General features: G+C 41.8%; 1 protein-coding gene across 2 annotated transcripts in view; it reads right to left on the bottom strand.

Annotated features, from left to right (window-relative positions):
- Window positions 1-945, bottom strand: part of MYO3B (myosin IIIB) — a 346,597-nt gene extending 345,652 nt beyond the window's left edge. For both annotated transcript variants that reach the window (XM_074363854.1, XM_074363855.1), the window contains exon 1: window positions 817-945. The gene's annotated coding sequence lies outside the window, so the exon portion shown is untranslated. The remainder of the gene's footprint in view (window positions 1-816) is intronic.
- Between the last annotated feature and the right edge of the window lie 17,298 nt (window positions 946-18,243).

The following is an 18,243-nucleotide window of genomic DNA, read 5'->3' as shown; positions in this document are numbered from 1 at the left end:
CCAACCACTCCAGTCTGCCTGGGGCTGCCTCAGGTTAGCACTGGAAGTCCGTGTCCTGGGACACCTCTCAGAACTGGGCAAACCAAGACAGTTGGTCACTCGAGTCTCAGGGGTCTCCTCAGAGCATTAGAAAACCATTGATTGAGCACCCTGCACCAACGGCACCTCACCCCCTGCTATGGGATGGTCTGTATCCTCCCCAATTCATATGGTGAAGTCCTAACCTCCAGTACCTTGGAATGTGACTGCATTTGGAGACAAGACCTTTAAAGAGGTGATTCAGGTAAAATGAGGTTACAAGGCAGGGGGAGCTAATCCACATGACTGGTGTCCTTACAAGATGAGATCAGGGCACAGACATGCACAGAGGAAAGACTACATGAAGACAGGGGGAAGGCGGTCATCTGCAAGCCAAGGAGGGAGACCTCAGAAGAAATCAATCCCACTGACACCTTGACCTTGGACTTCCGGCCTCCAGAACTGTGAGAAAACACACTTCTGCTGTTTAAGCTCCCTAGCCTGTGGAAGTCCTAGAAAGCCAACAGACTCTCAACTTACAGATGAAGAAACTGAATCCAAGACTGGTGACCCACCTGTTTAGAGGCAGGACAGGCATGGGAATCCAGGCCTCCCTAGGCCCAGGACCTTTGCTCCACAGAATAGAATGAAGGGAGTCAGCTAGTTAACAATGGTTATTTCTGACCAGCTACACCAACTATTGACAAGGTATGCGGGGGAAATACCCTCAAACACATGGAGGCTACATGCCTCACAGATCTAATGGACAGCAATCCCTGCAAAACAGGAACAACTCACCAGAGGGATTCATCTACAGTCGGCACCAATAGTGAGTGAGCGGTAGGCAGACCAGTCAGGTTCCTCCGCCATGCCCATCACGTCGACCTGGGCATTCAGAGACAAGGTTAAATAAAGGTGTAACAGAACAGGTGCACATTAATCAGGTTGCCAGTCTTCTCTCTTTAAAATCAATACGTGACTCTATAAACTCTCTGATGATTGATTAAACAGTCAGCCCTATGAAGGTGGTGCTAATCTGCTCAGGGGAGGCAGCTGGAGCAGCCCTTCTGCCAGCTGAAAAGCCGCTCTTGGCCAGAACATTAACCCTGAGGGGAGACTGCACTTCTGCCTATGTTTGTGTGTGTTTGGGGCATGACAGGGCTGGGGCCCCATGGAACTAGCCAGAGTTGACCAAAGTAGGGCCAGGAGCAGTTTGGAGTGAAAGGGAAGCACCTGGGACCTCAGGACTCTAGAACCCTCAGAAATCCCCTCAGAGACAGATGGGGCCTCTGTCCTTTATTTGGACCTGAAATGATAGGGTAACCTGGGAAGGCTAGAAAACTCAGGTTTCACAGGCTACTCTCACTGAAAAACAAAGAGGATGAATCTATCTGGGAAGAGGTGAGTGATGGCACTTGTCAGCATAGGGGAAGCTCGTGCAGTTTACAACCCAATGCTGACATGGGCCTGGACATGTTTGTGTGTGAAGCTGCTCTAGAGTGAAGACTTGATGAATACTCTGACTCTGCATATAGTAGTATTAAGTATAAGTCAGTGCCACAAACGGATATCTGATCTACCCTCTCAGAGCAAGATTCTGCTGTCCCCCATCTTCCTGCTGCATCCAAACCCTTCCACTACTGGGAACAGCTATTAGCAAGGCAAAGAGGACATCACCTAGGAAAGATACCTCACCTCCATTCAGCAGGTAAGAGTAAAGGTATTAAAGGAATATTTTCCTATCTTTGCCTACATATCATTATTAATCAAATATCTAGGAAATACTCAAACTTTTCATTACTTAGGCCACTAAATAGATAGACAGGCAGATAGATATTTAATAAGAGACTTTATCCTTGTGGTAACAGAGACCCTTGGAAGTTAAGAACAATAGTCTATTTTTTTGTTTTGTTTTGCTTTGTTTTGTCTTTAAAAGGCAAACTCCTAGAGTCAGAGGCTGCATCTCTTTATGGCAGCTGAGAAAGCAGGCTGTCAATAATATTCTTTCTGCTGATAAGTACAAATGGACTGAACATGACCCCTGTTTGCAACTAACAGCAAGGGCAGGTCCTACTCCACCAGAGAACAGCTCAGCTCCAGAGCCCTCGCACCACAAGAGAGGGTCAACTTGCCAGGTTACACTTCACACTGCAGTGAGGAGTTTCACGTATGGCTGTAAACTAAAAGCACATCTGCTGCTTTATCTTATCAAGATTGGATGCCTGTAGACATCCTTAGGAGTTTTGGTTTCAGTTATCAGCAGAGGACATACTTTTAAAAATAAGCTGAAATAGTCCATGGCTAGGTTTTGCCAAACATTACATCATACAGATTTTGATTCCAGACATTTCTAGCATCACAAAAAGGAAGTTAGGCATTATGAATCCTGATGGAAAAACACACCACTACCTAAGAAAAAGTGACACCAAAAAACTTAAACCTGAATCTGACCAAGCTTCTAGATTACCAATTTATAGGAATGACACAGGTCAGAGCAACATGCTAGACAACACCGTGGGTGCACAATACACAAAATCCAGACCAATGAAGAAACTCTCAAAGACAAATGACCCAACTTCTTCAAAAAAAAAAAATTTTAATAAAAATAAATAAGTTGAAAGGGTAACCTGGATTAAAAGAGGCTTCAGATACACACCAAATATGAAATGAAGTCTGGATTCACAGAAAAGCTAAAAAAATAAGTTATGAGATAATTAGAACACTGACTATTTGATATTAAAGAAGTTATGTTTTAGTTGCAATAATTGTATTTGTGATTGTATTTTTAGTCCTCATCTTTTAACAATACATCCTGAAATATTTACCGGTGCAACAGCACACTGTCTGGAAAAATATGAGTGGAAAAAGTAAGGGGCATAACATGACACAAGATTGACCATAGAGGATTCTTATTGAAGCTAAGTACATGGGGGTTCATATTATGTTCTGTTTACTTTTGTATGTTTTAAAATTTCCTATTACAGAAGTTATTAAAAAGTTTTTAAAAACTCTGTGTAATTAATATACGTCAGTGCACATCCTGGCATTCATATACCTGGTCAATCCCACCCCTCCCCGAATCATTTTCCCACCACCAGGCTGGATGATATTCTAAGAAAGTCTCAAAGTCTCACATGGGCTAGTACTTTACTCATGTAGGAAATCGTAAACCACTAATATAAGGCCGAAAACAACCAAAAAAAACACCCTGGCATTTGATTCTAAAGTACCTACACTTGTATTGTCAGAAAGTCACCTTCCCAATCCACCTCTAGGTGACTGAAGCACAATCAGTCCCCCTTGGTGGCTGATGTCCTGGCCCAAACTGCCACTAAACGCAGAACTGTAGTTAGGAGAAACTAATGAACCGCTGAATGGCACAGGAAAATCAATAGGCAGAAGAAGGCGACCTTGCCTTCTTCTGCCCCTGCAACTTCTGTTCCTTCTTCCTGAAGGAGAAAAAGAGTAAGAATATCAATACACAGACACTGAAATGAACAAAGAGACTCATCACCACAGAGACCTGTAATCTTTTTCATCTGGTACCTGAAAAAGAAACTGCCCAATGTCATGAGGCTGGATCTGCCCAAGGCTAAACACAGTGTCACATAAAGAACAGAAAAACATTCACTAACTAGCTGGGTGGGTGGTCAGTGAAAGCCTAGAGCGAAAAAAATGAAGAACAGTTCAAGGTGAGCCTTGGCTTTGACAATAAAAGGAACAAATTTCACATGGTGTCCTTAAAACTGATGTGTTTAGTGAAAAGGGAAAAAACAAATCTACAGAAGAAAGGCACTCCTGATAAATTCCCTGCTCATTCACCTGTGTCTTTTTGGAGGCCCTAAGAGCTGATATACCAGAAGGGGCCAAGAGCAAATAGATGAGCTCTGTGCTTCTGGCACTGAAGTGAGCACTAAGCATCCCCACCGTGAAGTGTGGCCATTTCCTCCACGTCCCACTGCTCTGTCCTGGTGCTTTGCCCATCACCTCCTTGGATTAATCAAAACTAGACTTAGTGACTCCAAGGTGACTGTACATCATCTCCTCTTCTTCCAACAATAGGCCATAAATTAGACCAAACTACCATAAAGTTTATTATTTGTGCACTAAATAGTTATTAAATGCCAATTGTATGCAAGCTCTGGACTAGGTTCTACAAGAAATATGAGGAAGAATAAGAAACTTAGCTCTGCTTTTCAGGTTCTAAACTTGTTTAAAAAACTTTTGTGGGGGGATAGGTAACAACTCAGTGGTACAGCATGTGCTTAACATGCATGAGGCTCTGGATTCAATCCCCAGGACCTCCATTAAGACAAACAAACAAACAAACAAATTAAAAACCTTTCTGACTTCTGGGGTGAGATAGAAGGGTGAAGTCAGGTATCAAGCTTCCCTAAAACTAAGTGAATGTACATTGTTAACAGCAAAAATATTGAAATCCAGCAAACAAAACAAAAAAAAGTACAAGCATTAATCAAACAAAAGAAGGTATATAATTTCATGCCATCATCTTTGAAATAGCATCTGGGGAAAGTGAGAGATGGAAGATCCCAGGAATCACTGCTTGTTCTCAGCCCAGCTCTCTCTCTTCTCCTGGAAGTGTGGTAAATATTGGAGACAGAGATTGGACAAAATTGTGAGAAACCTCAATAACCCTCCATATTTAGAGAGAAGTAGACAGAGAGGGTGAATCAGCAACAGGGAAATGAGTTCAGGCTCATCACTTACATATTCAGTAAGAATTTATTAAGAATCTGTTTGCATATGCTCAAAACTAGGCTTCGTGGGTCATTAAAAGAAGTAAAAGAAACAATCAGGCTCTATTCTAAAACAAGTTAAACTTCCAAAGGTATGCAGGAAAATATGTCTCCTGCCAAGTGGAATAATGCTAGCACAGCATTTTAAACAATATTTTGGAAAGGAGAGCAAAGTCAAATCCCATCAAGCATGATTGCCCCTACTGTCCAACACCCATATATCTGAGGGCAAAGTGAACAGCCCACACAGAAGATTCTTGGTAAAATTACTGAATATCTAGGCAGAGAGAATTTTTCAGGTATAGAGGGGACACACGCACACGCACATGCACACGCGCACACACACACACACCCCAAAACAAAATGAGAAGCAAGTAAAACAGAACAAAAACTCAGGCTTCTCTCCATACCAACATTCAATACCCAATAAGGGAAAACATGTCAGTTATGTGTACAGAGTTCTCAGGGAGAAAAAAATGTGAACAAATATTTTTATATTTAGCCAAAGTGTTGTTCAAATATAAAGACAACAACAGACATTTTCAGACATACAAGAGCTCAGTGACTCCATGGGTCCTACTTGAAAAAAAGAAAAAAAAAAGATTTGAGTCCCAAACCCAGCAAACCAAGAGATAAATGTGGAGCTCTAGTAAAAAGTCTGACAGGAATAACTGAACCCATTTATATTTAGAAATGATGCTAAGCAACAGTATGAAGTACATTTACAGAAGGAAATGGTTATATATTTCAATAATAAAAAATAATAAACCAAATTCAGAGGAGGGGGAGGGGAAGTTTCTTCACTTTCTAAAGATGATAAATCAAGAAATTGAGATTTAAATATACCATTTAAGGTTATAAAGTTAACCAAGTGAAATGACAATATTAACAAAAAGGAGAAAGTATATGTGTTAATTTTCTTACTCATCTCACCAAGTCAATAATCAATAAATTTATAAGCAGAAGTTAAAACCATTATATAAAGTTATAAAAAGAATCTCTAAAAGACCAAAAAAAAGACTATAAATCTTTGACATTATCATTTAAATGTATACTTATATAGACACATACATATACCATAGGAAGAAAAGACAATCCATAGGGTAAGAGATGGAAGGGAGCATTAAAAATAGAAAATATAGACAAACAATAAAGTCCTACTGTACAGCACAGGGAAAGATATTAAATAGCTTGTAATAACCTATAATGAAAAAAATATATATAAAAGTGAATCACTATTCTGTATACCTAAAACTAACACAACATTGCAAATCAATTATATACTTCAATTTAAAAAAAGAAAATTTTAAAAATAGAAAATATAATATAAGTTAAGAAGCATTAAGACTGAAAAGATTTATTGTATCAATAAATACAGGATTCTTTGATGAGGTCAAAATATAGAACAAACCAAATCTACAAAGATCCACATTAAAAGAAACTCTCTAAGAATCCCTATGACTCAGAAAGGTTAAAAACAAAAAGGAGATAAAAGATAACAGTCAAATGGTAAAAACAACAACAAAAATAATCATAATATTAATATCAGAAAAGAGTAAATTCAAGTCAAAAACTACTAAAGAACACAAAGTGTTATTAGTACATTCGATAATGATAATTGAGCAATTACTATGCACCAGGTACTGTTACAATGACCAAAGTTTAAATTAGTAATGAGCTTATAAGTGTTATAAATCTTTCAGCACCAAAAACAAAGCATTAAAATTCATAAAAACATTACCCTCTAGAATCAACAAAACACAATAATAGTAACAGATACTGTCAACCATGACAGAACAAGGAGACAAAATAATAAAAAATATGTATAATATAACCAATACGGTTAACCCAGTAGATATACATCAAAGTGCATACCTAACATAAAACTTCAAGTACTGATGAAATACTTAATTTTAAAAATAAAGAATACATTAGTCCACAAAGTAACATCTCAGTGCATTCCAGGAAAGTGGAACTAGAACAATCTTCCCTGGCCACACTACAATAAAACTAAATATTAATAATAAAAACAAGAAAAAGCCTAGCCATCTGAAAATTTTAAAACTCTCTCAAATCTTGATGCAAAAGAAAAAGTTAAAATTAGAATATATAAAAAAAATAGCAATACTAAAGATACTACCTAGCAAAAAACTTAGGAAGCTGGGCTTAAAGTAAAACCTTATAGTTGTGAACATTTTACCAACCAAATTGTAGTCAAAATGAATGAAAAACCATTGTATTCAAAAAGGTAGAGATGGCTCAACAAATGTAATACAAAATCAACCTAAAGAAAGTATAATAAAAAAAAAAGCAGAAATTGATGAATTAGAAAACAGAAAAGTAATAAAATACATAATTAAAGGTATAGTTCTCTGGGGAAAAACAAAATAAAACATAATAATAAAACAATTTAGTCAAAAAAAAAAAAAGATTGTTTCTAACAGAAAACAAGATACAACGTCAAGGTCCATGGTTACGGAGAGATTATATAATAAATCATAATAATTACATAAAATGAAATATCATCTAACCACATGTAAATACTTAAAGAAAGAAGATAAGTTTTGTTTTAAGTAATATGGAAAGAACGCCAAAATACACAATTATATGTTTTCAAAAATACTGAACATTGTGTAAAGGTAACGTGTGTAAATAAAAATATTTACATTTACAGCCATTTTATGTACATGTTTATGTGTGTGCATCTCTCTCTCTCTGTATCTTTACATATTTCCCAGAAGGCTATAAAACTCAAACTTTAGGGAGAAGTACCAAGAGTCAAAGAGGCTGGGAAAGAGAGAAATTAATATAATTTTTTAAAACCTTTTATCTTTCTATACTAGTCTTTTTTTTGCTGGTGCATATATTATTTTATTTTAAAAGATAATTTGGTTGAACAAATAAGAAATCTCTACAGAGGAGATTATTCTGGCCCAGATGCATGCTGAACATATGCAGGAACAAAAACCACATGAAGGTGTGGAAGGCCATCTTGGGAAGAAAAGGAAAGCCGAGATAGAAAAAACCAAAAGGACCATGCTTGGGGAGGACTGGCGAGTGGGTGCACTACAAATTCTGTATCCAGGCCCTCTGAGGCCTGCTGAGCTTTGCTGCCTATCCTTCAAAATCCATGAAACTTCCTACTGCATTCTTCTAAAAAGCTCGCCTTTCCACAAGGCATTTAAGTCCCTAACAGGCTGGTTTTAGTTCCTAACAACCCAAAGGAACCCGGCCCTCACCCTAACTGAATACCCTGCATTATCCCCTAACTGAATGCCCTGCATTATCCCACAGTGGAAGTACAGCCTTACCTTGCTGAAAATAAAGCAATCTGAAGCTCGTACCCTGTGAACTCCTGTGGTCAGTCATGCCTAGCAAGTATGACTTAAATAGAAACTTGTCCAGCAACATTTTATACTAGTGAGAGAATTCATGATGAAGATTTCCATTTCTGAGTATGTTACTCAGAATATTTTGTCTAAATGTTATAGTATGTTCTATATGAATCACAAATCATAAAAGAATAATTTCAAAGCTAGAGAACAGCTTTTAAAAAGAAATCAGAAAAGTGAACAGTTAAAGTTCAGAGGAAATTCAGTACAAATATTAAATGTAATGAGTAACCAGAGATACAAAAAGGTAAAAAACACAGACTACATAGGCACGAACAAGTTAGAGAATAATTCTAAACTAACATATAAACAAGTACACGATACAGTGGCAAAAGCTGCTAAGAGACTAGGCCCATTTGTAGGAACTGGTTTTTTTCTTTTTTTTAATTTCTTTAATCAGTTTTATTGAGGATATATTTACACACACATATAACCTATTTTAAGAATTAGTTATAACAAATATCTAATCTATATTTATATCCACTCATATAACTGAAACCACAGCCAAGATACAGAACATTTCATCATCTCAAAAAGTTCCAACTGACTATACTTCAATAAAAAAAAAAAAAAGTATCACAGATTTAAAAAAAAATAACCTTAGATAGTAAAGAATGTCTTAAATAGCACAGGTAAAGCATTAAACTAAAAAAGAAAAGATCAATAAATATTCAACTTGATTTAAAAAAAAAAAGTTCCATCATGCCCCTTTACTATAAATTCTTCCAACCCCTACTTTTAGCTTCGGGCAACACCTAATCTACTACATGTTACTCAAGTGAATTTTTGTAAAACACAATCCTTATCATGTCACTTCCTCAATCAAACACTTGTAGGAACTGGTTTCTTCACAACAACCTATGTGCACAGGGTTAGATGGAACCCACTCAAGTAGAGCTCAGATGTCATCACTTCTAGGAGGGCTTTCCTAATCTTCCCTTTAGAGGCGGCTCTTAATGGTCTCACTGTATCGTGTACTCTTTCCTCACAGTTGTCACATTGTACATCATCTACTGTTTACATGTTGGTCTTCTCCACCAGTGAGCTCCTGGAGAACATAGGCCATGCCTTAATTTTCTCTGTCTCATCAGCAAATACTTACCATATATATTAAGTGCTCAGTAAATGTTTGTTTATTTACAGGATTAAAAATCAGAATTTTAAAATCCAATGAGGTTTTCTTAATTAAAAAAAAAAAGTTGTAGTTTCACAGAACACTAAGAAAATACAGAGAAATAAAAGAAGAAAAATACTGCAACACTCATAAAGTCCCATCATCCAAACATAATCTCTCTCAACTGTAAATATCATTGTAGATACAAACATACACATGGACACACACACTCATATATACTCATACAAAGACATATGGCCATGTTTGTTTGTTTGTTTCACAAGGCAGTGGATCTGGTTTTTAGTCCAATCTCCCTATTGAATTGCTATTTCAAAGATCTCTATCAGTCATGAAATTCAAGGCAATTAATCCTCATCCTCTCACCCTCCATGGCATTAGCCCTTAGCTTTCTAAAACACTTCCCCCTTTTCTTTGTTTCCTTCACACCTTACTTTCCTGGTTCCTATTCTGCCTCTCTACCTCCTGCACCAAATTCCATTCTCCCATTAATGTGAACATTTAAACTGAAGTCCTGCCTTCAGTCCTCCACTTGTCTTCCATCTAGCTCATCTACACCCAAGGTTTTAACTACCATGTCTTGGCAGGTGGTGCCATCTTTCCAGCCCTATTTCTATTCTGAGCTCCAGCCCAGGAGTACCAACTGCTTGCCACACATCTCCACTTACATGTACATCCTAATCCTCAGACATAGCATGTATAAAACTAAACTGACCACCTTTGGTTCCCCAAAACCTCTACTCAACTCCTAATGACCATCAGGGGTCCCACTGTTTTCCTGGTAGCCCAAGCCACTGCCTCACTCTCACATTAGTCAGTCACTAAGCCATTCTTTGTTCATTTCTATCCCTCCTTTCTATATGCACCACAGCCACTTCCATGCATCTCACAAGGGATGGTTACAAAAGCCTCCTAACTTGTCTCCCTTCCTCTGGTCTCCTTTTATTACAATTCCTCATGAACCTTACAACCAGACACAACATCCAAAACCATCAATTCATTCATGTTACCACCGTGCCTAAACAAATAATCTCTGATGGCTCCCTTTTCCAAAAAAATTAAAGACCAAATCCTTCAAATATTTAAGACCTCAGCAACCTAAATGTAGCCTTCCATTCCTTTTCTAAAACTCCTTTCATTTCCTTGTATCAAGCTTATGATGAATTTCAACCTAACTTCTCGCCATTTCCTGAACCGTCCTTGGATGTCTGCACCTCGGTAATTCTGTCCATGTGATTTTTACCCCCAAGAGTGCTCATTCCACCATATCCATTCATCAAATGTCCTGCCAGCCCTTCAAGAGCCAGCTCACATTCCCTAATCCCTCCACAGATAGGCAGCACCAACTCCTCTGAAACTCTGTGAGGCTCATATATGATGAGCTACCCAGTGGTGTCCCTCTGTGAATAAACCTCAACTCCCCAACAGGGCCCCAAGCACCTTAAAGACAGGGGCTGTCTGATTCATATGAGTCCCCTCTGTCACTCAACAGACATTTGTGAAACAACAGGTGCCACTGACTGCAGTTGAACAGAGAGGGCTGAATCTCAGAGTCTCAAAGCAATAACTTAAGTTGACCCTTGAAAAAGTATATGCCTTGGATTAGCAGGGGTTGTGGAAAAGACATTCCAGAAAAAAAAAAAATTAGTGGAAGCATTTTCGGCATTTTCAGTAAGAAAGTCCTTCCCCATTCAGGGCTGTCCTGCACACATCAGGACTGTGCCCCTAGCTCACTGTCTGCCGGAACCCCTTCCATTTTGACAACCAAGGCCAGCACCCGGCCCAGCTTCCAGGAGAGAAGGGTTAATGGAAGGTGCTGCAGAGCAAGCTGCGTGCAGCTGGAGAGGGAACTGCTGAACCCTGACAAGATGTGACTGGAGCAAAAGAATTACTTCCTCAGAGGAGGTGAGAGGAACACCCAGCACCATCTATTCTCCAAACCCTCGTGCTGCTGTGGAGGCAATAAAGCAACTGACAGCCACTCCTGTCTTTTCTCTTCTACAGCTTCACTCATGCACATAGTGAAAAGTAGTGAAAACTAAGGTGAAGAGCATGGTCTCCAGCCCTGGGTTCCAATGGCAGCTTTTACACTCACTAGCCGTGCTGGCAAGGGAAGACCTGCTTAACCCTCTGCACCTCTGCTTCGTCGTCTGTTAAATGGAAATAATGAAAGTCCCTACCTTTCAGATTTGTGTGGTAGTCCCAGCCAAAAGAAAGCACAACACACAATGCTTAATACTACACCTTGAAAAAACCCACTTGCTAGAAAAGATAAGACTAGCACCGTTACCCTTTTAGAAACCAGTAAAACCTCATCTATCATAGAGAACATTTCCTGAGTAAACACTAGATGCTGGACACCATGCCAGGTGCCATACTGCCAGGAGGCAGTAACTATTACTATTTCCACTTTTCAGATAAGAAAACTGAGGTATCAGAAGTTTAAGTAAGTTAAGCTCAGAACCAGGATTTAAATCTTTTTGTTTATCCAACTCTGACTCATTGATTTTACCAATATTTAATGAGCATCTACTAAGTGCCTGGTATTGTTGTAGGTGCTGAGGATACAGCAATGAACAAAACAGGCTAAAACCATGCCTTCGTGGGGCTTATATTCTAGCAGGGGGAGAGGGACAATCTACACATACATATATGATGGGTACTGATCAACTGCTAGGAGAAAATAAAGTAGGAAAGGTGGATAGAAAGTCAAGAGTTGTGGTACGCAGGGGAACTGCAATTTTAAATAGCATGACCAGAGAGGTCTCATTGAGCAGGATGCATTGGAGAAATGACAGGAAAGTGAAGAAAGAGTAAAAATCGGGGCAGGGGAATCATTCCAGACAGAGGGTACAGGAAATGCAAAGACCCTGAGGCAGGCGTTTGCCTGGCTTATTCGGAATAGCAAGATGCCAGTTCAGCGGCAATAGAATAAGCAAGGGAAAGAAGTAGTAGGTGGAGTCAGAGAGATATGGGTGGGGAAGAAGGAGATAGATTAGTAGGTCTTCATCAGCCCTTGTAAGGTAAGGATGTGGCTTTCACTTAGACAGAAAGCTGTTGGTGGGATTTGAGCAGAAGGGACATGATGTGACTTATGTTTTAACAAGTTACTCTTGTAGCCGTGTGGAGATCAAACTGAAGGAGATGTCACTTGGCGGTCCCTTAAGAACAGCCAAAGTTATCACCAGGAACAAAGAAGCAACAATGCCTTTCTCAGCTCTAGCAGGTGTGATCATATGGACTTTTTTTTCCAGAGCAAAGTGCTTGGGAAGCCTCTTTCCACTCTATCTAGGATGTCTTACTGAATGCATAGGTCATAGGGAACTGTCATTCAACTGTACTGTAACTGGAAGCCTTTCTAAAACAGACTGACAGGTTGCACCCACAGCAGCTGGCTGGAAACTGCTGCATTCTCACTCCTCACTCCTCAGCCAAAGCTGAGTACAGAACTGGCTGGCTAGCCTAAATATAAGGTATGCCTGCCAGGACTGTAACATTTAGAACATAGTCAAGTGGTAGGACAAAGTCCAAAGATAGCTAGGCTTACACTTAGCCAGACATTCCACAAAATGCATAGCAACACCTATTCTGAGCACATCATTAGAAGACTTTAAAATGAATCAAATTCAGTCCTGACCTAAGAGGGCAAACTGTTCAGTATGTAAAAGGATAGGATTTGAACACAAGTTACTACACAGCAGTAAATATACACTACATGTGACACACTATCTAGTATCTGGTCACTTGATTATAAGTAACCACGCTGCAAAATGGAAAGCGACAAATGTCTCATAAGGAGGGAGATGGTCCATCCAGCCTAGAGGATCTGGGGGTGGCATTTGACTTGAGCCTTAAAGAGGAAGCTGGAGCTAGAGACACACAGATAGACAGAAGGTGTGCCAGGCAGAAGGAGCAGATGGAGAGACTGGAAAATGGAGGACTCAGGACAGGAGCCATGGTTGGGAGAGTTTGAGAAGAGACCAGCAACTCTCATAAAAATCTTCCAGCAACATATTTTAAATGGTTGAGAAACACCAGTAGAGAGAAGTTAAAACCTCCCCATGTAAAGCAGTTTTCCTTATTATTCTCTCTCATACAATCCTGTTTATTGCCTCTACAGCACTAATGGTCATAGATACCACTGACGACCAGTTTACTTACCAGGATATGAGCTCCATTAAGTTACCAACTTATAAAATGGGGTTAAAACTGGAGCTAAATACCACCGAGCAGGTGAGGCAGAAGAGGGTTAAGGAAAGGTCTAGAATTTCTTCTTCAAAAGAAGTGTTGTGAGGAGGCTCCAGGTGAGAGTCTGGAGAGAATGGTCAGGATTTGAACCACCTCGTCAGCGAGCTAAAAGCAACTGTTCCGAAGTGGCCTCCAGGCAGCATGGTCGCCCTGTCCATAGAACTGCACCTTGTGGGGCAGCTGGGGCCAGCTCATCGTCAGTTAGCCTGGAGAATGACTCTGAGCTGCAGGGACCCTGTGCTCACAGAGCGGCAGGCAAAGATAATGAGAATGGGCCAAACATTTTTTTTAAAAGACTTACAGAAAAATCAGACAAAAGTCATAGTTTTCATGGGCTAGTTAAAAAGTCATTTGTCACTTAGGCCTCTAACTTTTGCAAAATGGCTGCTGTAGATGAAAAAGTTTCATTTAGCAACCTAAAAATATATTTCATTTGTGGAAGCGACCATACTTTACAAAAACCATGAGTAACTGAAAAAACATTAATAAGCAGAACACATTGTAAAATCCTTGCTTTCACTTACAGAAATAATTCTATTTTTCTGCGGTGAAATCTTTTGCTCTGAGGCAAAAAGTCACTGCTGTGAACTAAATGTGTCCGCCCAGAATTCATATGTGGAAGCCCTAATCCCCAGTGTGATGGTATTTGGAGGTGGGGCCTCTGGGAGGTGAGCAGGTCTAAAAGTGGACCCTTCATGCATGCATGGGGTTAGTGTCCTTACAAAAGACTCTACAGAGAGATGATCACTCTCGCCCTGCCATGTGAAGACACAACAAGAAGTCCAAACCAAGAAGTGGGCTCTCAACAGAACCCAACCATGCTGGTACCCTGACCTTAGACTTCCCAGCCTCCAGAAATGGAGAGAAATAAATTTCTGCTTTTAAGCCATCCAGTCAATGGTATTCTGTTAAAGCAGCCTGAACAGACCAACATAGTCACCAAGCTGTATCACAGACCAAATTAGAAAACCATCTGATTTCATCATTGAGGGCTATACACTGAAGGGAAGGAAATCTTTCAAATTTACAAGATTTATCCTAACAAGTTCTAAATCACTTCATTACTATGTACTAATAAATAAGCACTTTTTATTAACAATCAATGTCTAGTTAGCGTTATTCTAAAAACATATTCCTGAATCCAGATACCTGTCACCACTGCCACCAGAGCCACCACAACCCCCAAGGAACCTTCTGGGCAAATTAGAGAAAGGACTCCTCACCACCTCCGTTAGGCAGACACTTCCAACAGGGCACTACATGCAGCCCCGCTACCTCCTCCTCCAGGCTCCAAGTCACCCGGTCCCCTACCCAGACCACAGTCACGGCCTCCCCTCCTGTCCCGGCTTCTGTTCTTGCCCCGTTCCCAGCAGTCAGTTCCCCACACAGCTACAAACAAGATCTTTTTAAAAGTTACACAAAATGTCACTGCACTTAGAACATGATCCCACCTTCTCCCACCACGGCCCACAAGGCCTCTCACTGCCTGGGGCCTTCTCGAACTCTCGTCACTGGCGCGCCACCCCTGCCACCTCGTCACCTCGCTGTCCCCGCCACCTCGTCACCTCGCTGTCCCCACGGCGCCCGGAGCTCGCCCCCCTGAGAGTGGTCCCGGGCGGCTCCCCCAGCGGAAAGCACCCCCCACTCCACCCCCGAGGGGCAACGCGGCAACCTTCCCATCACCCAGGGCCCTGCTTGCCTAGCTCATCCTCAGAAGAAGCTTCTGGAACTATCCGGTTTATTGCGGGTCCCCAGGGGTGAGAAGCAGTGTGCGGGACGGGCTGGGGTCCGGGGACGATTCACGCTCAGAGGGACAGAGGACGGAGCTGGCACAGGTGTGACGAGGAAGATGGCCGCTTCCTTTTGCCGGGACGCCTGAGCGGCGGAGGTGGGCTGGGGGGGGGGGGCACCTCCTACAGAGCCCAGCGCAGCCGCAGAGAAAGTGAACAACCGGTCTTTTGCTTTTCAACCGTTGAGTCTTACCTGAGACCTCCGGTTGGGCTGAAGGTCACCCCGCCGGGCGAGGGAGCAGGGGATGGCCAGGGGTGGGGGGGGGGGGGGTACGGCGACAAGAGAGGGAGGGGGCGAGGAGGCAGGAAGAAGCCGGGGTCCTACCCGGAAGGCGCCCCCCTCCCGCGCCAGGCGGGCTCTCCGCGACCCGCCCGGGGGCTGCTGAGCGCCTGGGCCCGGCGGCTTCTACAGAAGGAAAAACCAGGCCTTTCGCATCTCGGGTGGCAGAAAACGCTCTGAACCAAAAACCGGGAGACCTGGTCTGGAGCGGCGGGCTTGGCTTCCTGCGATCCTGCCAAATCTCTTAAGCCTCTTCACCTCTTTGTGCCTCAGTTTTCTCATCTGAAAAACGAGACGGTTGAACTAATCACTGTTTTCCAGAGTTTGTTCCAGGGAACACTCACGGTACTGGCTCAAACCCAGAGCTGCTGACACGGAATCTCCAGGGCAGAAGCTGGACACTGGCATTTGACAGAGCTCCCTAGACAATTCCAGTGATTTCTAGGTTTATCTCTAAGTTCCCTTCCCTAATGTTCTATTAATTTTAAACCTTAAAACTGTACAAATGCGGGGGGAGGGGGCTAGAGTCACGGCATAATTGAATTTATCTAATATCGTTCAAATTGTCCTTACCAAATCACAAAGCAGTCACGATGTCACAGTCACTAGGGAACAATACACACCCACAGCTATGACAAATGATTAACTAAGTGATCAGATTTTTCACTTCCTCACCCAACTATGGGGAAATTTATCTTAGCTTTAGCTGCCTTAAACCTGAGTGAAATACATTAAAAGCAACTGCAAATTACTGATGACTAATGCCCCCCAATTTGACCTCAAGCTGAGAAATTCCATGCAGAAATAAAGTGGTTTATAATCCCACAGGTCTGTTCTGTTATAAACTGCAAGTGGCAAACCAGGTGGCTACGAACTATTCTCCGTGTGTGTTGTGTGTATGTGCATGAGAAAAATCAATGCTCGAGGAGGGTACTTCTACACTCCTTAAATGGGAATTTAACAGTTCAAACAAAAGGCAGATGCTAGTCTTGACAACCCAGGAATCTGGATGGCACCTGACAAGGGCCTGAGGCTAGAATGTCTGTCATCCCCCACCTCCCCCGTACCCTGTCACCTGCCCACCAGCCAGGGCAGCTGCACCTGCCCTTTGCAGAAAAGCAATCAAGAGCAAGCACAGAAGAAAGCTGGAAAGAAAATAACTGCAACTCACATTGATGACCTATTTTCTGAATCCGGCTTATCTGAGATTGGATTGTCATCCCGCCAAAAAAAACAGCCGAACACTTCAGGCCCGGGAAATGGCGTCTTTGAGGAGTGCCTGGGCCAGAATGTATGACACCTTGTCACCAGAGGACTTTCTTCTGACCCAGGTTCCAAGTGGTGTTAGCCTGACAGGGCTATTGTGGGAGCAGCTGATAAATCTACCAAATCCTTGGGGGCACTTCACTATCAGCCAAGATTAACGTGATGCTAATTGGTAGTGAAACTGATCTAGTTAGCGTCTCCAACCAGCATAAGCAGCAAAATCAAAACCATCCTCCCAGGCTCCAAGTGCACATCATGTAATATTTCCAATGTTGTATTTCCCCCAACTTCTGGCTGTAATGCCCCTTCATTCCAGACACTGCACAATCAAACTAATCATCTTTTCCTGAGTCAAGAACTCAGTCGAGGCCTGCACACAGGTTCACTTTACTGAGCTGTAGTTGCACCTGGGGGGAAATGCCATACAGTTCTGATCTGAATTCCTAAAGAAAGAAAAATGACTGTTCAACAGCATTCACCACCACACTCCGGGCTCTGCCCAGAACCCTGGGCTAAGAGGAGAGGGCAGGAGCTAGGAATAGGACTGCCATTCCAATAACCCTGGATTAGCTGGATCTATAAATTGTAAGGAAGAGTCTGTTCAACCCAGGGCCCAGACTTCAGTGGGAATGCTTCCCGGAGCTGGAAAATTTAGGTATGGTTTTGAAGGAAAAAGTGAAAAGGATTCAAGTAGATGAGGCAGGAGGGAAATACAGAGCCAAGAAACAGCACTCAGGGGATGCAGATGTAAGAGGATGCATTAGAGAATGCTCATATTATAGTTTGTAGAATCATCACATCTGATAGCTGGACTGAACTTATTCATCACCCCATCTATTTGCTGAATGAATAAATGGATGAAAGGAATAAATGAACAGGATACAAAAAAGACCAGATACCAGTAGAAGGGTCATAGACATAATTGAAAGATGAAGTTCAGTCAGAATACGGAAATCAGCAGATAGCAGGGCTTTTAGGTGGCCTGGAGGGTTCAAATTTGAATCCAGAAGTGATAGGGAGCCACACCAGATTCTTAAGCAGTGGAGTGAAATTGAAAATTTTCCTTGAGAGAGATTGCCCTGGCAGTTTTCACAGGAGACAGCAGAATAGGAATGCCAGCAAGATACAGTCTCGAAGGGTCGCTGACAGCCTGCTCAGGCCCCAGCAAAGGAGGGCTGACTATTACATCTTTACCAGGGATTTGCCCTGGGCCCTCCCAGACGATAGCACCCCAGTAATTCATCCTACCTTTTCCCCCCACCTCCCCACCCCCTACCTCAGCCCCGACAATACTTGTTAGCTCAAAAAGGACTGTCAGAAAGAAGGGACATGCTCCTGCATATGGCTGAGAGCCTGATCT

This window comes from Camelus bactrianus, chromosome 5 (genome assembly GCF_048773025.1).
Source record: "Camelus bactrianus isolate YW-2024 breed Bactrian camel chromosome 5, ASM4877302v1, whole genome shotgun sequence".
NCBI lineage: Eukaryota > Metazoa > Chordata > Mammalia > Artiodactyla > Camelidae > Camelus > Camelus bactrianus.
Note: the sequence above shows the minus strand (reverse complement) of the source record. Positions and strands in the feature narration are given on the sequence as shown.